At 37.0% G+C, this 25,321-nt stretch overlaps 1 protein-coding gene across 13 annotated transcripts in view; it reads left to right on the top strand.

The window, feature by feature from the left end:
• Positions 1-2,978: 2,978 nt before the first annotated feature.
• The window catches only part of LOC110678810 (mitogen-activated protein kinase kinase kinase 7-interacting protein 3 homolog), a 92,006-nt gene continuing 69,663 nt past the window's right edge, over positions 2,979-25,321 (top strand). For 5 of the 13 annotated variants that reach the window (XM_021852224.1, XM_021852222.1, XM_021852221.1 and 2 more), the window contains exon 1: positions 2,979-3,987. The gene's annotated coding sequence lies outside the window, so the exon portion shown is untranslated. Of the gene's footprint in view, positions 3,988-19,333; positions 19,658-20,128; positions 20,566-25,321 lie in introns of those variants that run through there. The other 8 variants (XR_002501962.1, XM_021852211.1, XM_021852216.1 and 5 more) reach the window with 7 other exon arrangements.

Below are 25,321 nucleotides of genomic sequence, written 5' to 3'. Positions count from 1 at the left end.
GCGAACATCCAACCATCGAGTCATTCCATGTAGCGGACCCCCAACGAGCGAATCCCCACTGTAATAATATATTTGAATTATGTTCATAACGCTTAAAATGGTCATTTTGAACACCCACCCACCCCCTTGTAATGCTTTTTGTATGAGCATTATTTATTTTTTGTATGGGCCGTAACACTGTTAGGAGACCCACCCACCCCCTCTAGCGTTATGAAATTTGTGAATGGGCCCTAGGGTTAATCAATAAATAACATAGTTAATTTTTATTCAATATTAGAAACAAATATGTATAATAAATAATGATAATTTATCCACTTTCTTTATCTCTAGCCATATTTTTGTATCCAATAAATAAGTTCATAATCTACACAATGTTCCACGCCAATACAGAACTTTCCGGGTTGACGGATGTCCTCCCCTGAAGGGGTAACGGTTCGCTTCGTGGGTTCGAATGCGACTTGGTTTCAGCCATCTGATGCCACGTGGAGGTGATCCGAAGCAGATTCTCTCGAAAATTGTTTGATTACCGGCTGCCGAAAACCTTTTCAGTCGTTTCGCACTCGATCTCCTAGCTGCTAAAATGAAATATCAATTAATTAGGTGTTTTATAGTTTAACCAATTTAAAAAAAAACTTACCAAACTACTTGTAATTGCGTGTTTATCGATGATTTTCAACCTGGTTCCAGAAAATGGTTGACTTCTTTTGATGATGTTCACGAGTTCATTTTCCATATACGCGTTATGTGTGAAACTATATAGATTTTTGCTATATAGGCTAGGAGAAGTGGATGAACAAGGATGAATCTGTCATTCAAATACTTGTCAAATTTCATACAAAATCTACTTTTTCTCAGCGATAAGTTCATCCCTCATTCATGCTAGGTGAACCACTTCCCCTAGCCTATGGTTCCACACATACTTTTAATTAACAGTAACAACACAGACAAACAGGCGTAACACTCTAATTATTTTCATCGCACAGCAGAATAGCGCCCAATTCTAATATTTGGTATAGTTGGCCGATGGGCCACCCGTGGCGCTCGCATCGCTTTTGTTCGATTTTGACGTTTTCTCACTACCGCCTAGTTCACGGTTGGCCAAACGAAGTATTTTTAGCATTGGGCGTGAAGGTTCGCGTCAGAGTCTATGAATGAAGAGTTGCGCGAAGAGTGAAACCAAATCTACCTATCGAACTGTCAAACCGTCTACCTATCGAGCAGCTCAGCAGAACAGATAGGGGCTGTTTTCGAAGACGAAGAAGAACAAGCATTCAAAGAAGTCTCTTCGCGCAACTCTGTGTATATAAACTCTGATTCGCGTGACTATGTTTTAAATTGATAACAATTATTGTTCTAGCTGTTACGTCTGTTTGTCTGTGGCAACAAGGTTCATTCAGTCTCATTTAAATGAAATCAATGTGTAAGATGGATTCTCGCATAATTTGTCATCTCGCCCTAAAAGCCATTGGTAACCGGGTGTGTAGCTACTTGTTTCTAAACAAATGATTAGACCAGGATGAAAACTATCACCACAAGGAAATAGAGGAAGATCTCCTCTTCATCGTATCTGTGTTAAATAACGTGTAAATCCATTCATTTCTCGCATAACTTCTGATCTCGCCCTAAAAGCCATTGGTAACTATGTGTGTAGCTCGTTGTTTCTGAGCATTTGAATGGATTTTCATGCTATTTAACAACGCTATGGGGAAGAAAGGATCGTTATCTACCTGCCCGTGATTTTGGTTTGAATGCTTATTCTTACTTTTGCTCAGAAACAACGAGCTACACACGTGGCTACCAATGGCTTTTAGGGCGTTATCTCAGAGTATGCGAGATTTGCTCGGTAACAACAAGCTACACACTCGGTTACCAATGGCTTTTAGGGCGAGATCACACACGCAAACAAATTTTGTAGTATAATCTACTAAATCCATGGTAGAATTAAGAACTGCACCAATGATTTTCAACCGACTACCAAAATCTTTTAAGTTTACTATAATCTGGTAAAAATCACTGACCAGTGCAGTAAAAGTGACCATGTCCATAGTAGTCTCGACCTGAGAGAGACTCGTGAAGAGGAAAAATATCAACGTCATATGCAGCCCAGATTCCCCTCTCACGAAACGTCAAATGCAGCCCACCGTTTTTATGGCTGAAAAAGTGGAAAGTATTGTGTTCAAAGTAAATTGTTATTAAAAACCTCAGTCAGCGGAGCAGTTTTTTTTCCAAAATTTGCTGATACATCTAAGCAGAAGATTAATTATTTCTAATGTCTGCTACGTTTGCTGGCATGAAATTTCACTCAAACGGCTATTTATGATTCGATGTGATGCAAACTCAATCATTTTTTGCTGAGAGGGTCATGTGAGGGTTTGAACGGCTTGCGCATAATTGGTATAAACACAAAGGGGAATTAGAAAAAAAAAACTCAGCAATCATAGAAAAAGAAGACCGTCTTCGCGAGTCTCGTCTCAGGTCTCGACTACATAGCATTGTATTTCAATCCGTGACACTCACCTTACAGCACAGTGTGGTCAAAAGTACAATGCCAAACTTGTCAAATCAAGAATATTTCTAGTCATAAATGCTGCAACTGTGGTTAATTAAACCGAAAATATTTTCTTGTTTGGTGATGTTGACTATGTTCTGGTAGATTTAACAGATTAGTGTAGTCGGTTCAAAATCGTTGGTGTAGTTCTTAATTTTACCATGGATTCAATAGTTTCTACTATAAAATTCATTTCAGTGCAAGTTATGCGAGGATTCTAATATTAGTGTGTAGATTCACATAAAGAAAATAATTACAATTTTTGCAGTGATTCAATCTATAGCGATCTGGCACCACTTCCCGAAATATTCCTAACCAGTTATAGAAATCTTGTCATCTCTTTTAGTACAACACGATCGCTCAATTTTAGTACTAAACAACTGTCACCCCACCCACCTTGCACATACCCACCCACGCATATCACAAGAAAATCATAACAAAAGATTTTCCCGATCACGACATTCGTTCGATCCTGCAAGTGTGACAAGGACAACATCATCCGCTGGTCTACCTGTTGTTGTTGTCCCGAAAAGGAAAAGCAGGATAATCGTACGCGCAACGCGATTCGCGACCCTTGTCTGTCAGTTCGCAGTCAGTCGTTCGTTCCGTCAGTCAGTCATCTCCGTTCGCTGCTCGCGGAAGTCGCGAAAATTAAAGAGCAGCGCGTTCTTCTGCTATTACCTAGAGTGTTCTTGGTTGAAGGAATTTTATTTTGATTTTGGTGCGTTTCGTCCGTGTGCTGCAAATTATCTGTCCGAAGGTGTTTTCCCGGAGATCGAGAATCGAGACCGTGTTACGGAATAAGTCGGTCTTTGCTTAGCGTTGAGTGATTTTTTTTGTGCTTCTTTATTCTCTGCGCGAGTGCGTTTTCGCAAAATTCGAGACGAGACGTCCTTCACGCGAGCGCCGAATGTGTGTGGGGGTTTCTCTTCGCCCCGTTGCCCAATTAGAGTGGCCCAGCAGTGTCGGAAGATCGAATTGCGATAGGTGTAGTTTTTTTGGCCTTCTATCTCTCGATACTGTGACGCAGGAAAATCGGAGATAAGTACCTACTGCGAGTGATTGATAATATCGGCCTTTGTATCTGTAGGTACAACATTCTGCGGGAATTGGTGAGTGTTTATTGCATTTTTCTGCTAAGCAGTGAATTTGAGAAGCAAGAAATAAGCCATCATTATCTCTCTTCCGAAGAGGAAACCGAAAAAAAGTGACACAAAAAGTTGCGATTGTGTGCGACGGCGCTGGTTGCTTTGCTCTTGGAGGTTTTTTAGAGCTGCTTTTGCGCGAGACAAGAGTCGTGTGTCAGTGTCGTGCAATATTTTTATATTCAACACAAGCAAGCCGAAGAAAAACAATATCCAGTGCTGGCAGTTTGGCGGCATATTTGAAGCAGCTACTGTTGGGCTGGAGACAACATTTTCCTTTAGAGATTGGTGAAGGTAAGTAAATATAACCTTTTTTTTCTCATTATGGCTTTGTTGATTAGATATATACATACAAATATGTTTAATTAACCTTAGTAAGGACTTTGATTCCACCATGTTCCACTGCAAGAAGACCTCAAGGAACAACTCTAGATATATAAACGAAATTTATGTGTGGGATCTATGAGATACTCTCAAAGAATTTCTTGGAAACTTATGGAAACACCCATGAGCCATCAAGATGGAACTACTAAAAACATTTGTGAAAGAATACTTGGACATAATCCAGGTGTAAATCCAAAGGGTTCCAGAGATTTCTGCACGACTTCCCCACTTTGGTTTACCCGTAATTCCTTCATAGATTCAGGAATTCAAGAATCCAGATTTTTTTCAGCAAATATTTTTAGGGACACACCTGGAGATTCAATTAGCTATTTTACCGGTGATTAGTGCAGAAATTCTTCTAAAGCTTTCTAAAGAAATCACTCAATGGAATCCCCCAGGTATTGTTGCGAAAATTTGCTCAATGGTTTTCTCATGATTTCCTGCATACATTATTCCGTCAAGTTCTTCATTTCAACCAAAGATTCTTACAAGAGCATTCCTCTAGAGGAAATCTTACGCCTTCCTTAGCCGAATGGTTAAATTCCGCGGCTACAAAGCAAAGCCATGCTGAAGGTGTCTGGATTCGATTCCCAGTCGGTCCATGATCTTTTCGTAATGAAAATTTCCTTGACTTCCCTGAACATAGAGTACCTGCCAAACGATATACGAATGCAAAAAATGGCAACTTTGGGAGAGAAAGCTCTTAGTTATTTACTGTGGAAGTGCTCATAAGAACACTAAGCTGAGAAGCAGGCTCTGTCCCGGTGAGGACGTAATGCTCAGAAGAATATTGATTCGATATTTTTGTTCTCCTTTCTTTCTATTTGTTCAAATTGAAAACATCAATATGCTTCGCGAATGACTGCTAAAGCAATGTTTAAAACTGCGGTTTTTACATCGTGCTCCGTGGAGCACTTGGAGGCCTCAGCAGGTGCTCCGCGATAGTTTAAAAAAATGTACCAATATTGTGAAATTGACTTTGATTCTTCATAAGGGCTTATTATTGCAGAAAACTAATTCATTTTCGTAACAACTTTTTGTGCTGTAAGATAAAGAATCACTACATCTTGAAATATTACTAATCTCTTCAATTTGGTGAAGCTATTAGCGAGAAAAAGAGGATCGATAAAGAGAAATCGATCATTTCATGTCAGTTCAGCCTTTATGAAGGGACAGTGTTGAAATATCTCAACTTTTTGCTTTAAAATATTCGTTTAATTATACTAAACCAAGCAATATCTAGGATTTTCAAGAGTATAAATTCAAAGAGCAAATAACCGATCGCTCTGAAAGTTTGATCGATCGATAAATCGTTGGTTGCGATCAATCGATAGAATTTTCACTTAAAACCACTGTTAAGTTGTCTAGATTTATGTTCTTGAAAATCCAGAAGTGGTTCTAATTAATCCTCACCATATGATGCTTTCGCCGTTGGGGTGGGTCGCGAAACACAGTTTTTACGAGTCTTTTAAACACAGTGTTAAAATCTCGATAATTATTGAATTTTTATGTACCTCAGACACATTTGGAAAACGTTCAGCCTTTGCGCTAAAATTTTGTAATTGGAAGGTTAAAAACATTCTAAATTTTTCCTTACATTTTGTGTGTGGGGATTTTTTTTATTTCCGTACAAAGTGGGCCGAAGGGTTTCAGATTTTCATGAAACTTTTTCCACAGGCAGGGCTCATCAAAATATGAATAAAAAAAATAAGAAAAATTCAGGGTCGCCTATTTTCCCGGAAAACTCAGTTGATTTTTTTTTTGTTTTCCTCTGACACTACTTACTTTGAAAAATCATAACTCAATTACGATGCTTCTTTCTTGAGTTATGATTTTTCAAAGAAAAGGCTCAAAATGGCTCATTTGCACATTCTTTACAAAATTGGCCAAAACTCAAAAACGAAAAAAAGTACATTTCAAAAATTTCAGCGATTAAAGCTTATAAAATTATCTTCTCAAAAATATTTTTTAAAAATTTTCCACGAGTTGGAGCATAGTTTTTCCGGCTTTTCTTTACGAATTTTCTCAACGGTGGGAAATTTTGTGGAAAACTTTCCAGTTAATATTATTTTTTATTCCTGAGAAAATTTGCTTTCATTTTCATACAAAAACTTTGTTTCTATGATGCTTCGTTCTTGAGTTATGATTTTTCAAAGTAAGTAGTGTCAGGGGAAAACAAAACAAATCCAACTGAGTTTTCCGGGAAAATAGGCGACCCTGATTTTTTCTCAATTTTTTTTTATTCATATATTGATAAGCCCTGCTTGTGGAAAAAGTTTCATGAAAATCTGAGACCTTTCGGCCCAAACCCGTACGGAAATAAAAAAAATCCTCTTGTGACAGTTCTAGTTGAAAAAAAAAAAAAAATAATTTGAAAAACTTTCCAAAAAAGTTGCATAGTTTCAATTTTCCTCGACAAAATATGTTGAAACTATCAGGGTATGACAGTTTTGTTGAGATGCTCATCCTCGTAGGCACATGCAACTTTGATAATAATCGAAAATTTGAACAACGTGATTTTTGTGATGTTTTTTGAACATTTGTCATAAAACAAATTTCAACATACAACAAGGTTAAACTATAACAACAAGGCATATAAATGAAACAACAGTTTCATTTATATGCCTTATTGTTATAGTTTAACCTAGAAAAAAAAACAAATTGATAAATTCTTTTTATAAAAGAATTAATGAAAGTTTTACATATATCGTACTTCACGATTATCGTAGGAAGTATGGCATCAATTTAAGTGTGTAAAAAAACCTATTACAAACGAAGTGATGATGAAGAACATGTGCTCTGCACTATAATTTTATTTCAAAAATTGGTCCGCCAGCCAAAAAGGCTGATAACCTCTGGTTTAAAATATAAAATGTATACGTATTTTAAGCATACTAAAACACATAAACCCTATCATTCGATAAATAAATTGCGTTCTCCTGCATTTTAAGCATTCTTAAGTAAGACTTCCTACACTAAGAAAAGGTTTTGGAGTGCTCTGTTCATAGTCGTCAATCAATATTACATAATTTATTTGGATTCGTTAAATACAGCCAATTCTCCCTTACTCGAGTTAAAGAATAATAGTAAAAGTTGGTTTTCATAGCTACCTCGATGGTCACCCTGATCGCATTTGCACTGGTTTTGTATTCTATAACTCGATACCTCCCTAACTCGATAGTCTCTTCTATATCCAGTTATGAATTGAAAATCCTCATTATGTAGTTTTGTAGTCATCTGTAAATGTTCTTCAATAAAATGATAAGATGCTTAACTCATAAGAGCATTTTTTTTGTCATACATAGTTCATTTTACGAAACAATTACTGTGTTGATTCGTTTTTTTTTTTTAATAAATTTACAAGCCTCTTGATTACTTACTTTTGTCTTTGAACAACTCTCTGAAACTCTTTAGATAATGACTACAATATAATGAATTCATCACAGACAAAGCTTCAAGTAACTTGTAGTTCGTCATTCAAATTTCAGCTAAATCGAACTACCAGAAGCTGAGATGCAAAGTCACAAACTTGAGCATTTTATATAGAAAAACATCATTCGATTGCTAACTTTTATCACAGACTGCAGTGTGCTTTAGAATGAAGAAATAAATAAATAAATGAAGAGAAGTTGAAAACTAAGTGAGGGTCATGTGTGAACAACACAATCGTAACGACTAAGTGTTGCCTAATGTCCTGGTCTTGAACGGTTAGACTCGCATAATTTAGTAATCCTGTGTGTTTAGCAGAAAGTTGAAAATAAGAAGATCGGGTTTGTTGGCTGCATGACAAACATGACTGCATTGTAGGGATCCTTTATATGAGAGATTTGCGGAAATAAAATGGAATGATTTGGCAACAGACCGGCAGTGCTGAGTTTGCTTGGCGTCGAAAATAATGTAACACCGACATGACTTCCTGATTACTAAAAAATGCATTTTGCTTTGTTATAAACCTACATCTACATTTCGAAACTAATAAACAGCTGAAAACATCAGCAACTTAATATCGCAAAAGACAATTCAGAATTTTGTAAGACAATTTTACATGCCCAAGATTAAGAATAAAACTCCTTTGATTCCTTCAGGTATTCATTTAAGACATTTTTCAAGCATTGCTTCATATCTTCTTAAATGATGAGATTCCAGGAGAATTTCATCTAGAAATGCTTGCAAGGATTATTCCATAGATTCCTTCAAAATTTCCCTTGAATTCTTTTTAAGTGGTTCCCCAAGATTTTTTACGACTTCATCAAAGGATTCTTACACGAAATAAATATTTTTAGTTTTTTTTATGATTTCTACAAGGGTTGATTCTAAAACAATCCGAAAAATTTCTTTTAAGGCTAAGTAGCCCGTTATTCGTTTTAGCAGCAATGATTACTTTGCTGCTTGCAATTTCAAAGTGATAAAACACAGTCTTGATAGTTTATATTGGCTTGAAAAAGTATCCCTGTACGCGCTGACATGCATTCAGTATTCTGATACTTTTTCAGCTGTTTCAGTGCAAAACCAACTGATTTTCTTTGATTCGAAATCACGAGATGAATTAGCAACAATTATCAATACACATTGCACATTGGTCCCAAAGCCATATCTAGGAAGACAAAAATGCTTACGCCTAAAATGTCAATTTTAGATATACGGTGTCTTCGGCAAAGTTTCTCCATATTATTCAGACATTTTTTCAGAGATGTGAAATTAGGGTACCCCTCATGGTTTACGAGATCAGCACATAAACTTTTTGCTGACACATTTAGGACTACACAATGTTCTACAATGTTTTAGAACAACCGATTGGGAGCAACTTTGCCGAAGAACCCAAATTTCTATCTCTGATGGTTCGCGAGTTATGATTTTTTTTAACAAAAAAGTTAGAGTGGTACTGAAAAATCAGTTTTTTCTTGATAACTTTTCATACGATAATTTCTCGCAAAAACTTTGTTCCGAGCACTTTTAGAACTTTTTTTGATTTCGCAACTTTTTGCCAAAGAAACTACTGTTCTATCTCTTATGGTTACAGACTTATAAGAAATTTTCTTCAAAAAAATGGTTGTTTTCAAATGCCGATATCTCCGAAAGGCGCCAACGGATTTTCAATATTTTGTCGGCATTAGAAAGATTATCTCTTTCTCTGTTCATGGTGAAAAAACTGTGAGGACGTTTTTTGTTTGAAAAGATTGACAAAATTTTGAAAATAATATGTTTTTTAACCGAAAATTGTCCATAACTTGAAAAATATTCGAGATAGCTCTTTGGTGCCTTCAGCAAAAATGTGCAAAATTGAAAGTTCTGAAAGTGCTTCATACAAAGTATTCATAAAAAATCAACGCTTTAAGATATATTCACCATAAACCGAATTTTATATGGTAAAGAAAGCGAAAAAAGAGATGGAACAATCGAAATAACTGTATGTAAAGTCATTTAAAATTGAATATATATGTAATGAAATAAGATCGATCACAATAAGCGAAATCTTAGGAGAACATTGTAGAACATTGTGTAGTCCTAAATGCGTCAGCAAAAAAGTTTATGTGCTGATCTCGTAAACCATGTGGGCCACCCTAATTTCACATCTCTGAAAAAAAATGTCTGAAAAATATGGAGAAACTTTGCCGAAGACACCGTATATCTAAAATTGACGGTTTAGGCGCAATCATTTTTGTCTTCCTAGATATGGCTTTGGGACCAATGTGCAATGACGCGTACAACTTTCAATTTAGGAATTTAGGAGAGGTTCCAGGAGGAACACTTGAAAAAATAAGGGGATCTTCCTGGAGAAACCTGGGACAATTTTAAGGCGAATGACATTAATGACGCGTACAAAATTCAATGACGGCCTACTTCGCCTTAAAATTGTCCAAGGTTTCTCCAGGAAGATCCCCTTATTTTTTCAAGTGTTCCTCCTGGAACCTCTAATAAATTCCTTAAAACACGCAGGATTCAATAAAAAATTCTAACAATAGAATGATGTGCTAATATCCGTCTTATTGAACTTTGATCAGTGAAAACCAGCAATTTTCCCAGCACTGCTGTGAATGATGCTAATACAAGCCGATGCCAAACTATTCTTTCCCCTAGACGGCTTTTGCATTGTGGAATAAGATTTTGATAAATCTTGATCGTTTATTGGAAATAATTCAATAAAATTATTACTAACCGTCGCCTACATTTGTCGTATCCATTTTCATATCGCTCATAATCAGTTTTGTTTCGTCTCACAACTAACGGCTCACTGTGATATAGTGAGTGATCAAAATACACCATAGAACGTTATATAAAAGCTTAACTAGATTATTTAGATCTTCGAGCATCGCTCTCCATTCCTACAGCATGGTGATACATGTGGCTTTCCCTTAAAATTTATTGGCCACATCAATATACAGTAGGCCGTCCCTTATTTTTCGTTTTATGCGGTCCTTGAGAGAATATCCTTAAATTTCGTAAATTGTACAAGTTTTACGGCGTGCGATTTGCGATTGAAATGAAATCCTTCAGTGAAGATGTAGATTTTCCATAGTATAAATAAGTGCCCGGTGAATTAAGTCACACAGGAGGCGGGAAGAAATATTAATCGTAATGTGACGTTCGGTACGTCTTCGTCCGCGCGAATTCGGTGAAAGTGGATAATTTAACTGAATTTACTTACCGAAGTACAGTAGTTTTGTTACCAGCTGCATTTTTGGTCAATCCTAACAGCATTCACAAAATTACATTTGGAAAATTAATCTATATTGTAGGTAAGTTTGAATTTCTGTCATAGAGAAATATTTTCGACGAAATATAGCGCTTGCGACAAAGTATATCGAAACCCTACTTCAAAGAATATCTGTAGTATATTAAAAATAATTATATGGATTTTTTTTTCAGATTCATCAAAGAATACTCTGATTGAATTTCCAAAAAAAAAAAATACATTGAATATTTAAATACTTCAGGACTGATTAAAGCAATCCTTGTGCAAATATAGCAGACATTCCACTGTATATTCCTAAAATAAACACTGGACAAATGTTCAGAGAAGTTTGTTTGGAAAAAGTGTTGAATTAAAAAAAGGTTGTTGATGCATTGTAGAGAAATGTAAAATTTCCCGTCAATTACCTATTGCATGTACTTCTGGAGTATTTTGGTTATATGCAAAAAAATCAAGGATTTTTTGAAGATATTTGTGAAAAAAGTATTGATTTCATAGGGAAATTGCTTAAAGAAAGCAAAGAAAACTTCATTGCCCTTTCATAATAAATTTCATCGTTTAAAAATTTTTGGAAGCGGAATCATTTTTGAATCTAATTGTGCATGTCATTAAACTACCAATAAAACTGAAGAGAAGTTCTATGATAAATCATTGCTATAATTAGCTAATGGAAACAATGTTTGAGAGAATCTCTGGAGTGACTTCTAGAGGCGTTCCTGGAGTAATTCTTGGAAAAATCCCTGAAGTAACTTCTATAGAAATTATTGGAGGAATAACATTTAGAATTTTTCTCGATGAATTGCCTGGAGTTTACGTTTTTTTTCTGAATACAAATAATAATTCCATTTCAATATCTTGGATGAATCCGTAGATAATGATATAGCTACATTTATGGAAACATTACAGGGGAATTTTGTGGAGAAATTCATAGTTGGGATCTCAGAAGAGAAGATATAGTTGGGATCTCAGATACGAATTTCTGATTGAATCAAAATAAAATGTTCCTGTGGAATCATTTGTGGAGAATTTTCTAGGAGGGCTGTGAAGAAATTCCTGAGATAATTCTGAGTTTCTAGACGAAGTCTTACAGAAATTTTAAAAATAGTTCCTTGCGGCAATCCCATAAGAATTCTTTAATGAATACTTGTGATAGTTTTTTAGGAATCCAGGGAGAAACGTCTTTGAAATGACTGAAAAACTTGCAGCAATTCAAGAAAAAAAGTCCCTCGAGGACATTTTTTTTGCAGCTTCTTAACTTTTCCTGGAATGTTTTTTCAAATTTCCCTTTTCAAATGAAAAAAAAAATCAATTTATTCTTTTTAATTTTTTTTTAAGGAATCCGAGTTATGGTTTTCACCGGAATCATCCACTTCACTACCTTTTTATGAGACCACCCGAGCTTCATACAGGAATTCGTAACTCAACAATAAGGCTGATACAAATATTAATTTTCTTTTATGTCCGAGACCACTTGGAAGGTACGAGGGGGGGGGGGATAAAAATAAATAAGGAACAAAAAAATAAAAATAAAAAAAAAGTTATTTTTTCAAATTTTTATTTTTAACGATAGTTGTTAAACTTTTTCCAATCGTCATCTGGATCATTATTTTACCTGGTTTTTACTCTAAAAATTAAAAAAACCTAACTGATGTCAAAAAAATGATGAATCTTTTTTTTTCTCCCCTTCATAATTTTCGAATTTTTGAAGGGGGGGGGGGTGACATAAAAGAAAATTAATATTTGTATCAGCCTAATGTCAAATTAATGCAATCTGAAATTGCTTCTTGACTTAAAATTTGGACTCTATTTGGATCACTGAGTGAAGTTTCCTTTATAATTGATTTTTTTTAGGTGGAAGACTGAAAAAAAAACACCTGACATCCCTGGTTGGTCCAGAAGAGGTCGATTTTGTGCGAATCGTACACGATTAAGCGTGTATGTTTGTTCGTCTAACAAGGCATCAATTCCTTTATTCTACTGCAGCTCTAGATGCCGGAAAATGAGAAGCATCGTCCTTAACACAATTTTCCGTAATTTATCTGTTATCTGGATTCAAAAATGATGTAATGCAGAAATTTTCAGAAAAAATCAAAAGAACTACGGCTAAATACCCAACATTAGGATCTCGTAGAACACAAACAGTTACAACATGTATTTTTCCCAGGTACTTTTATTAATTAAAGTTATTCAAATTTGGTAAAACCACCTCTGATTGGCATACAATGTTTTGAAAAAGTAGAGTATTCGTAATACCTTTAAATACTGGTATTTTGATTGTTGCTATTCTTAGTTAGAAATATTGAAAGGTAATAAATAGCCAAAAATACGAATTCGACTTGAGGCACCTCCTAATTGAATGAAAAATTGTCTAGAAGCTTGCTTTGACGTGGCAATGGAATACGAAATTACTGTAAGTAGATGAAAAAATTGAATTTAGTACTATACCATTTAATTCGACTAGAGTTTGTATCCTTTGACAGATACAAAAAGAATTTAACATTTAAAAAAAAATATGGTTTTCTAATATTTTCAAAAAAAAAAAAAAAAAAAGTTTCATTTGTCGTCACGTTTTAATGTGATTTAATGAAATTTTTGTTGACTGACGTACAATTCACAGTGACAAATACTGGTGCATCTTTCCTAATACGTATATGTTTATACACTGTTAAAAATAATGAACTTTACATGTCATGTAAACTTAATTGATGCGATGTAAACATGACATTATGTAAATGTAAGTCTGAAATCATGTAGTAACTCAGGACCCTGCTGGATCACATTACATATAATGGAAGTTTACATGACATATCATGTAAATATCCATGATATTCCACGCCTTAATTATGTGCATTATATGTCTCTGAATTTTACACGTTTCGTTCGAACTGTGTATGTACATGTGATCGTTATATAGCAGTTTTGCGGCACCAGCCGCAGTAAGCTAGCAATTTATATCTGATAAGCTGTCGCGTCGAATTCGGAGTCACCCGATCATACGACTGCGACGACGACGATCACCCTCAATGGCTACGCTTCATTCCAGTCAAAAAAGGAACCCTGTTTATCACCTCAGTAAATATACGTGACGTGACGATTTCGCGCAAAGTACTTTGCGTATCTCATTTTGGAGAAATTCGCCCGGCTCGGCGAAAGGTACAAAACTCCTCCGCTGCTGTTATTGTCGTGGTTTTCGCTGTCGTCGTCGTTTTATTCGTGATCGTCATACTCGCCTCCTCCGTCGCCTCGCAGAACAAGAAGGAGAAAAGTTTAATTTTATCCGATGATGGAATAGCCGCTTGCGCGCGCGAGTCCAACAAACTGCGAGGGAGTATCGTCGGAGGAGCTTACCAAAGATTGAGTTTGCGAAAATCGGTTTCAAGAAAAACATAGGTATCTACGTGAGTTGTGGTTCGCAGTCTACGCGAGGTGATGGCCGACAATGGCGTCGTCGACCCCTGGCTACTCCTGAAAAGTCGTTCAGTTTTGAATATCTTCTGAATCTGAACGGTTTGGTGGAGATGTAAAGCAAGTTCATTCCTAGCACACGCTTCTGATTTCCCACGCCTCAAAGTCCACTAGTTGGTGTTGTTTTGCTTTACGATGGACACAACATCAATGATGTATGTAAGGGAGATGGGGAGGGGCTTCATTTTTCAATCTAGGAATTGAAAAAATAAATCTGGTTACCTAAAAAACTTGGATAAAAATCTTTATTCAATATCATTTTGATGCGGAATGAAATGATCAATGTAACGACAGCAGTTACTATGTCAACTCTCCATAACTGGATATTTTGTATCTCGATATTGAATAATAGAAACATAATAAAATTAAGTGTTTATGCCTAACGCGATGATGAAATGGTCTAGATAACTTTGAAAAAAGACGGCGGTTTTACTGTTGATTCTTCTGAAATATTGGAAGTAATAAAGAGAACTCATTTCCCAGGATAGATCCCGTATTCGATATTAAATGAGGCAAGACATGTATTTGGATCTGTCAACACTAGAATAATTATCTATTATACGACATATCCAGCTTTTTTCGAGCGCTAATGACTGCCACAAATAGCCTCGCTTTCTGGTAGAGATCAAGCGATATGACATTTGACTTGGGTTCGTTCAATAGGCCTTGTCATGTGACAGGTCCGTCTATGAATTTGTTTACTTCGGTGGAGGACCGGTGCTAACACGGGACTATAAGCTCCATAGAAGAATTGTCAAAGAGCTTCCCGATCAGCTGATTTAAAACGTCTTGTGAAGAGGCCTATAGAAATAACCCAAGCCAAACGTCAAATCGCCCGATCCCTACCAGAAAGCGAGCCTGCTTGCGGCAGCCATTAGCGATTTAAAAAGCTGGATACGCCACTCAAAAATAGGATTCCTAGTACCGACCCCTTTTGACGAGTACCGGTTCTACGGTACTGTAACTCTTTAGTACCGGTAGCACCGGTAAAACAGCGGTATTGGAAGATTTTTAAGGCAATAAACATAAAGCATACAGTATTGGTCAAAAAATTTGCTACTTTTTCAAATTCGTCAATAAACATAAATTTGCTGATATTTGTTCTTCATTTTCATGAATTATAACACTAACAAAATATAAACTTAAAATAAAATAAATAAATCGTTATAATTTTATAACTCATGAAAAAATTCAATTTTTGAATAATTTATTGACTATTGTTATGGTATCATTTTGATTCTCGTTCATAAAGAAAATACCGGTATTCGATGCTTTCCAGTACCGGTATTTCGGTACCAACGTATTATCGGTATTACCAGTACTTTCGGTACCAAAGTAGGGTCAGAAATATATAACGTTTCGAGAAGTTCCTGGAGGGAGTAATTTAGGACACCTTCTGGTTTTTATTTATGTTAACGATCTGCCGAAGATTGGCATGCTTGGAAAACCTTGTTTGTGTGCTTAAAACACATCTATTTCGTATGAATCCACTAACGCAAATGACCTTATTCAACTGATGTCTCAGGATTTGGAATTAATTGACGCTTTTTTTGATGATGAAAACCAGCTTACTTTGCATGTTCTGAAAACAAAAAATATGGTGTTCTGAACACTCCGTTCTGGACCAACTGTTACAGATGATTTGTCATCAACTCTTAAGGTGATTATAGAACGAAGCCACACCTCAAATTTTCAAGGGCACAAGACTTGAGCACCAAAGAGCGCTCCGCGTTGAAAATTTATCCCATTGGTCACCACCAGCAAGCAAGCAATATAATTGATTTTCAACGCGCGAACTGTTGACAGATTCTCCAGTCTTGTGCTCTTGAAAATTCAAAGTTTGGCTTCGTTTTATAATCACCTTAAGCCTCAACAAATTGAGACCGCCGACTCTTTTAAATACCTTGGATCGACATGTGATACTAATCTCACTTGGTATAGCCATATAAGCTTTTGTCGGAAATATGTTCCGCTTGCAGTCTTCTGCGTAAGCCGTAAGGTATCTAAATTCGTACCGATTCGACAATTCAAAACAGTATCACAATAACGGCGTAACTGACATTATTTTTCGATATGAACTGTGGCGTATTTGCATCTCTGGCGAACCGTAAGCAGGGACACTTACGCGAACACAAAAACGGACGAAGAATCTCCTTCCAGAAATAAGTTCACATAGTATATGCCTGATTCATTGCAATCATTTATGGTCAAGAGGGAACTCAAGCCTTGTCAGTCGTCACTTTTCTACTCTACAGGCGTACCATGGAAGCTAGATCATCATGCATGGCTCATTCGGCTAAGAAAGAACTCCAGCCTTGAAAGTTTATCGACTAGTTCTAGACTGCAAATTGTTTCATCATTTATGATCCATCGGAGGGAGAAATCTTCATACGTTGCCTGGTATGTTGCCGTTAAATCAATCCGTTTGCTCTACTTATGCCTTTCTTGATTGGTGAAGAGTCTTCGATAGGCCACCTAATCAGGGTTGCGCTATCTACATCGAACATTTTTGAGGAGTTTGGACCTGTGGCTCTGGTTCTAAATAGTTTCAAGTTCTTTCGGACATGCTACAATAGTGAGCCGTCATGCGCTAGCGGTGTGATAGTGCCGAAAACAAAATGTCAAGATAGTCATCGGCGAAGCGAATGTGCAGATCGGGAAAGAAGACTTCTTCCGACCCGTCATTGGAACGGGAAGACTCCATTCCGTTACCAATGATAACGGCCTGCGGGTAGTAATCTTCGCTGCTTTTAAAGGGATGGGAATCAGCAGTACCTGCTTCGCAAGCAAGAATATCCGCAAATGCACCTGGCGATGCCGAGTGGCGATGCTTGTTTCCAAATAGATCACGTGCTAGTTGATGGGCAATATTTCTCAGATGTTATGGATTTCAGGACTTTCCGTGGTCCTAATATCGACTGAATCATTATTTCGTTGTAGCCGAAATTCGGGCGCGGTTATGCAGCATCGTGAGTTCCGCCAGCAGCTCGACGAGCAGTTGGGAAGCATCCGCGTTTCTGGAGATGTCGACAGCCTGTAGGACCCTATCTACGAAGCTGTGGCAGATAATGTTTGAACGTGATTTCCCGGCGAAACTAATTAGACTGATACGTACTATGCTGGATGGTTCGAAATCAATTATTCGAATTACAGAACTTCGTTTGTGGCTTTAGACGGATTGAAGCAGGGAGACGCACTTCGAATTTACTGTTCAACATTGCACTGGAGGGTGCTATTAGGAGATTTGGCATGCAGAGAAACGGCACTATCATCACACGGTCGCACATGTTCCTTGGCTTTGCAGACGATATTGACCTTATTGGATTCGATCGCAGGTCAGTGGAAGAGGCCTTTGTCACTGAAGAGGGAGATAGGGAGGTATGTCTGATCATTAATCGAAGTACATGGTTGCTGGTAGAAACAGGTGCTGAGGTAGTGTTTGATGGGAATGTGTTTGAAGTTGTTGAAGATTTTTTTTAACTTGGAACACTTTTGACTCTCTACGGGTTCGAAGCGTGGACGTTGAAAGAGGCAGACTGGAAAGTCTTCGTTGTTTAACACTTCAGTCGTTGCTGTACAACCTCGCTTTCCATTCACAACAGTAGCGCGGTGGTTCTGACGGTGGAAAACCACGCGACGATTGGAAGGTTAAAGTGCTACTGTCAATACTCGGTGGGAAACTGGTAAATTGTGTGCGACACAGATGCAAGAATCGTGAGTTTTATCAAGTGTACAAAGATGCGAATATTATTAGGCGTGTAAAATGGGGGGGGGGGGAGAAAGAATTGCGAAAATAATATTCAGCAGGGAGCCTGGTAGGTCAAACCGAAGCCGCGGATATTGCTCGTCTAACGTAAACAACTTCTGCTGCCAAATATTTTCACATGGCGGCTGTGATGCTGAGGACGGACACTTTTCTGATGACTTTCGGAGCTTCCTTAAATTGTCTATATAAGTGTTCGAAGATTTTAACTTCCTAAGTATTCCATCAGACTACGACTAAGTAGTTCGTCATTTGTTTTGGCAGCTGTTTTGACTTTGCAGCTCACAATTTCAAAGTAATAAAACTCAATCCCCATTATTGATATTGATTCGGAAAGAGTCACTATATGCGCTTACATGCAGAAAGTATACGGATACTTATTCAGCTGTATCAGTACAAAATCAGTTGTTTTCCAGTATTTCAAAAGCTTGAATGAAATAGCTCATCAATGACGCGTACACATTTAACTGACGCCCTAAATTAATATCTGAGCCGCTCCAGATGATGAGATGAGTGATTTTAACTACTGCTTCTTTTTTCTGGCTTTACGTTCCAACTGAAGCAGATCCTCTCTCTGAGCTCAGAGTTCTAATGAGCATTTGCACAGTTATTAACTGGAAATTTTTTTGGCCATTTTGTAATATTTGCTTCTGTATATCGTGTAGCATGTACGAATAAACTCTATGCCCTGGGTTCTATCCTGGACTGGTGGGATTTGGATTTGCGATCCCCAGCATGATTTTGCAGAATATCACTAGACTTGAATTACTATCTCTACCTTCAAAAAGCGGAAGGCCATCCATGACTTCACTTTTATTTAATCACAAGCTTCTATTCACGGTGAGCATAAAGACGCATAAATTAGGGGTCACCTGTTGAACAGGCGATCCATAGTATTATTCTTGCTATTTGAAACAATCGTTATCGATTATACACAGCTATCTAGGCTGATCTAGAAGAGAGGTTAACATTGTTAGTTAACTCCTACAACGCCAACAAACCACTACCCTCATCGTAATTCAGGAGTTCATAGTGTACTATTACATCCATCTTTCAATCCTTCGTAAAAAGCGTCCATGTTCACCACTGCAGCGCATTAGGATTCTGTCGACTTCCTCGAACATTGATCATTCGTCAAACCCAATATGTTTTTCAAAACGAACTTCTCTGCATACGCCCATGTTCACCAATAATTGGCCAAAAGGTAATCCACCTACGACGTCACTCCCGTGCGAAGCTGCTTGCTGGCTGGCCGTATTTGTATTGTGGAACGCTGTTCTACTCGGACTGTAGTCGTTTCTAGCCCTTGTCGTAGTCGTTGTCGTCCGTCGTATCGTTCTGCAGTTGTCGTTACACTCGTCGATGACGCTAGAGAGCTAGAGCCGGAGCAAAAAGTGTGCCGCTTCTGGGATTTTTCTTATCACTTGCTAGTGCGCTCAGCTCACACAAACACTATTGTTGGTTTCTGTCGGTCAAACCGGTCTCGGTAGTTGTTCACCCAAGGCGTGTAGACTTGGACTTGGAGTTCGCACCGTATTTTGTTGCAGTTTCGATTCTCGAATCCGATCCGAGAGGATCATACGCGGTAAACGGGGAAGGATAAAATTAACAATTAAGTTAATCGACCGGTCCCAAAGGCCACAGTGTTTCTTTGAGATACAGTATTGGACGATACCTTTGCAACTTTTCTGAATTTCCATACGATTTTGTCAACTGCAGAGTGTTAGATCTCAGTTATTCATGGATCGATTTGAATGATATGTTCGCAGCTCTTCAGACATAACTTGATTTCAAAATGTACTTTAATTGATTTTTCCAATCTAGAGTTCAAAAGCAATAACTTTACGATATTTTGAGCAAAGTTGTAGATTTTGACAAGATGAACAAGTTTGCAGGCAAGGCTGAATTGAAATCGTTCATAATTTTTCGTGAAAAATCTCACTTTGGTCAATTCGTTGTTTAGTTTTAAATTCGTGATTGGAAAAAAATGCTGAAAAATAAATGTTGAAATTCAAATTGTTGCTAAAGAACTGCTTCATTAAAATCAGTCCTAAAACAACGGATCATTTTGTATGGAAAACCGAAAAACTTGCAAATGTATTGTTCAATACTGTATTTGTTTCGACCTGAAGACGCGTATTTTCGTCGCGTGCAATACTATACATGAACGTAAGAATTGCCAGAAACAATTCGAACCCGTCGTTTGGGGTGTTCCCTTCCTAGTTGCGGTTCCCCATCGGCGTCGAAGTAGGTAAAGTGCGAATTGGAGTGGTGTGCGAGTTAAGTTTGGCGTCGTCGTATTGTATCGTCCGCGCGGCGATATAAAGTCCGTAAAGTGCGTGCTATCGATATTATTGGCCGCGGGTGCCGATTGACAGATAACTGTCGGGAATTTCGAGTGTGGCGAAAAACAAACGAGGGCTGCGCTCGGCCGATCATTATGTGAGGAATTTCTGTGGAAAGTTTGTCTGTGTAAACGTGCCACAGTAAATGGCAATCTTTCACGAAAAACAAAGAATCGTGTGATGTGAGCACGTTGATCTTACCCGTCTGATAACAAAACTGCGAGGTACGTGCGTTAAAATGCGTATTAACAACATCCGGTGCAAAAATCTGTCTCTTGATTACTGCTATGAATTATCAAATTATACAACATTGCAGGTTTATTTTATCATATAGTAAAATCCAGACATATCATGATAACTCATTATTTTAATTTTCGATAGTTTATCACTTTTAACTTATTACATCGATTCATGATTCTATTTGTTTTTCGTCATGTAGCAGTTGGAACGTAGCGCCAGAAAGTAGAAGAAGTAATGCGATAAAAATTCCCATTCCAATTAAAGGAATGGGAATTTTTATCGTACTACTTCTTCTACTTTCTGGTGTTACATTCCCACTGACAAAAGCCCTAATGTTCTACGAAAATGTCAATAAAGTGAAAACTCTCTTACACTTACACATCATAAATGTGTAGATCAACCAAAAGTCAAAATTGTGTAAAAAGACAAAGGACAACTGCGTAAAACCAACATCCAATGTGTAACAACATTTCTCAAATAACAATTGTAGCAATATAAGCCAAGATTGTTTGCTTTCTTCTATAAAATAGTTGAATTAAAGCAGCGAGAAAAGGCGGCATTCACAAATTACGTAACGGGGGAAGGGGGGGGGTAGGCTCAAGCGTTACGGATCATACAAACATTTTAAATTTGCCATACAAAAAGCGGAGGGGGGGGGAGAGGTCAAAAATCCCATTTTAGCGTTACGTAATGAATGGACGCTGTCAAATGAAAACTGCCAAAAATAGAACGGTTAGCTTCAAAATAGCTTTAAGGTGAAGATAAAAGTCAAACATCAAATATTCAACAGCACAAATCTATGTAGGCTGGAAATGTGAACGATTGGTCAGAACCAGCGAGTAACCAAACTATCAAATTTTAGCTCAAATAGTTGTCTGGTTCTCCAGATTTGTGCTTCGGCTTAATCCCATGGGATTCTCATAGTTTCCGCAGTATTTCTACACAATTTCATAGGGTTTCGTTCCCAGAGAATTCTCACATGATTCTTACATGATTTCCAAAGTAATTTCCCAGGATCTTCCTAAAACTTCTAATCTTTTTGCCACACAACTCTCACAGGATTCCCTCCGAACTCAACCGGATCCTCTCAGAATTTCCAGATGGTTTCCTCAGGACATTCACAAGAATTCCAGATTTCCCAATGTGTTTTCAAACGATTTACTCACTATTTCCGTAGTATTCAACATAACTCTCACTGGATTGCCACATTTTTGCCATTTAAAGTCCAGGATTCTCACGGGAATCGTAAAATTCCCATTAGATCTTACCCACTGGAATGCCAGCATCCTCACTAGAATACCAAAATCCTCACTGGAATCCCAGGATCCACGCTGAAATCCCAAAATCTACACTAGAAATCTAATATCTATACTGGATCCACAACGGAATCCAAGGAAACTCAACATCCCCACTGGTGTCCCGACTTTAGGACATTTCGTCGAATGACATTAGGTCGAAAGTACATTTGGTCGAACGAACGTTTGGTCGAATGCCTTTGGAAAGCATATTCAAATTATATTTTGTCGACCGGACATTTGGTTGGAAAATTATTTTGTAATGGTTTATTGGAAAATCATTTTGTCCATCTGATACCGTGCTGCATCAATACCCGGACACCTAAGGTGATACCCATATTCAAATGATCATGTGCTGTAGGATAATCAGTATTTTATTATGTTTTACTTTGAAATGATAACTATAAATTAATGAAATTACAGTAAAAATTGTGTTCATTCTGCGCTATGTCGTGTCCATAAATCCGGACAAGTGAATCAAAATCTGGACATCGATGCATCAAATTCCGGACATTCAAACAATCACAGCTGTTTTTCACATAAAACATAAAAATATTCAACATACTTTGATATCAAGATACATAGATTCATAGATTTTTCAAAAATAATGTTTTTCTTCTGTTGTACGATCCAGAAACATCATAAAAGGTTGTTTTTTTAAGACTTCATACGGTACTGTGATGTGCGCATTATTCCTCTCCAATAATAACAAATAATTTACACTCATTTTCAGTTATTATTGTTTAAAATCACAATAATATCACTTTCACATTTTTTTCTACATTTTGTCACAATTATAATGTAATATTTCTTGTTGAGCCTTGTAAAATTTGATGATGAAGCACTGCATCCGGATTCAAAACCACACGTATTAGTATCCGGACACCCTTCTTTTAGCACAAAATTATATGTATTTTAATTAATTTCTTCGAAACTATTGAATTCAACAAGTAGAAAAAAAAACAAACAAATCACTTAAGAACATTATCTCACAAGATTAGCACGTAACAAACGCGTTATGAATCATTGAATTGCGATGGTGCATTATGTAGAATTTCTCCGGTTTTCGTTAATTTTCCAAATCATCGCGTCCGAGTGAAGCTAACATTTATTTTTGTTTTTACCAATGTTTTACAAGGCTAACTTGAAGACAATTCACGTTACTATTATCAACAGTAGTTAACATTAATCGTAGGAATAATATTCTTATGTTTGGAAGGATATTTTACATTGAAATAATTAAATTTCACCAAAGTGTTCGGATATTGCTCACGTCCGGGTTTTGTTACATCACGGTATAGAACCAAACTGGATTTTTTCACTATGGATTAAAATTTTACATCTGTCTGTATAGAATTTATTGTTCTTGTCAATTTGTTTATTCTTCAGCCGTTTTTGGGTTTAAAGAGGGAACGATTAATTTTACCAAATTTTGTAGAACTCTAAAGGAAATTGTGTCAAATGCTATAGAAATAGTTTTCCTACGTTAACCAAAATATTCAGCTGCTATAAATTTTCTTTAAACTACGCTACTACAACGTTGGGAACATAAAGATATTCAGAATTTATCATTCTTCTCAAATATCATCATTCTTTGAAAAAATGCATTCCAAATACTTTTGTTACTTTTAGTTAGTAAAGTTTCAAGCTCAATGCAATTTATTATTCTTTAAAAATGTCATCGTTCTTTATACATAACTGCTGATCTTTAATCAATGACAGCTTTCAGTGTGATTGCTTGTCATATTTTTGAGTTTAAGGTCTAAATACCCGGTATTTGGGCTTGATAATTTTGAATTTATGAAACAGACATGGAACAGTTGGGCATAGAACTATTTGATCTTTTCGAATTGTTATTATCTTACTCATGGTGAATCAGTTTGTTGTGACATCCAGCTATATTACATTTGTTGTGGCTTCGATGACGGTGCATCAATTGTAATAAGTTGATAAAAAAATCAATCGAAATCATCGAACAAGATTGTCAAGTTCATTCTGTGTACCGGGTTAGAAGAGATGAGTCGACTGAGGTGACATAAGTTGACTTCTTCCTTATGAGATCTGCTCGTCGCGATTCATCTGAATGGCACCGTAAGGCTGACTGAGAAAAATGTCACCAAGAAACGTCAAAAATGCAAGGAGTCAATGTTGTTGTGGGAGAGTTTGATTAACCGGATCCCCAAAATATCGCTCGTCGCATAATGAAAGCTTGAAGTTCATTCAAGAATTTTCAGAAGTACAACGGAGCTGACTTCTTGCACTCTATCATGGGTGTCCGGCCATTTGGCCGAATGCCGTTTGGCCGAATGCCGTTTGGCCGAATGCCGTTTGGCCGAATGCCGTTTGGCCGAACGCCATTTGGCCGAATGCCATTTGGCCGAAAGGGTCATTTGGCCGAAAGGGTCATTTGGCCGAATGCCGTTTGGCCGAATCATAAACAAAACAAAACAAAATGCTACAACGCCGATGTGTAGGATTTACAAGTGTGACCCAATAACTGATAAGCTAATTGATTTGTTGATTTTTATGATGTGACGGGAAGTCATGTTTGTCACAATATAAGAGCTCTAAGGGAATGATAACATCAATCCTTTAATTCCGGACGAAGTTGTGAACTCTACACTTCACGTCAAGACTCTGAGGTAATGATTGATTCGCCACTGGATTACCAACGGTGTAATAAGGTTTCAAGTATTTTTAATGATCTCATCAGAATTTTTTCCTCCTTTTAAACATAGGCTATTCTTTCTAGTTATACTGGTTCCATTTTTATCTGCAATATTTAAGCTTATATTTTAATTGGGAATTTTTCCTTTTTCAAATCATCGGCAGTTCTGTGTAGTTGTACTGGTGAAATGATTATATGCATTGCACTTGTTTAAATTTTCATAAGAGATTTTTCCTTCTTTCGATCATAGGCTGTTCTTTCAAGAGAGAAATATTTTTCATAGCTATTGGAATTAAAGCTTATAATACGTTTTATTCAAAACAATTTTTTTAGCTCAAGGGTTAATTTAGATGAGATGCAATTTTCCTCCAAGATTAAGATTACAACATGAGAACTGAAGACTGCACCTTTGCTTGAGTATAGCAATAAAGGACACGGTGAACACTAACGTCAAAGAAGCACACTGTTTCTCCGTTGTGAAAAGAAGAAGCCAAGACTTGTAGATGTCAGAACTCACGGTGTACTATATTAAGAAGGTGATATATTCCGAAAACTGACAGCTACTTGACGACGTCATTCCTATCCAACTCAAACAAATTTGCGATAAAAATGATCTAGTGCTCCGGAAGGTATATGGTACGATAGGAGTGACGTCACATGTTCACAGTCAAACTTTATATTTACATCAGTAAAGAGCCTGCCTTGTTAATTTTTATGCCGTGGTCAGAACTATGACTATGAGGGATCGAAGCAAGCCAATCCAGCAGAAGGACGAAT

The sequence above is a fragment of the Aedes aegypti genome, chromosome 3 (genome assembly GCF_002204515.2).
Source record: "Aedes aegypti strain LVP_AGWG chromosome 3, AaegL5.0 Primary Assembly, whole genome shotgun sequence".
NCBI lineage: Eukaryota > Metazoa > Arthropoda > Insecta > Diptera > Culicidae > Aedes > Aedes aegypti.
This window is presented reverse-complemented; position numbering and strand designations above follow the sequence as displayed.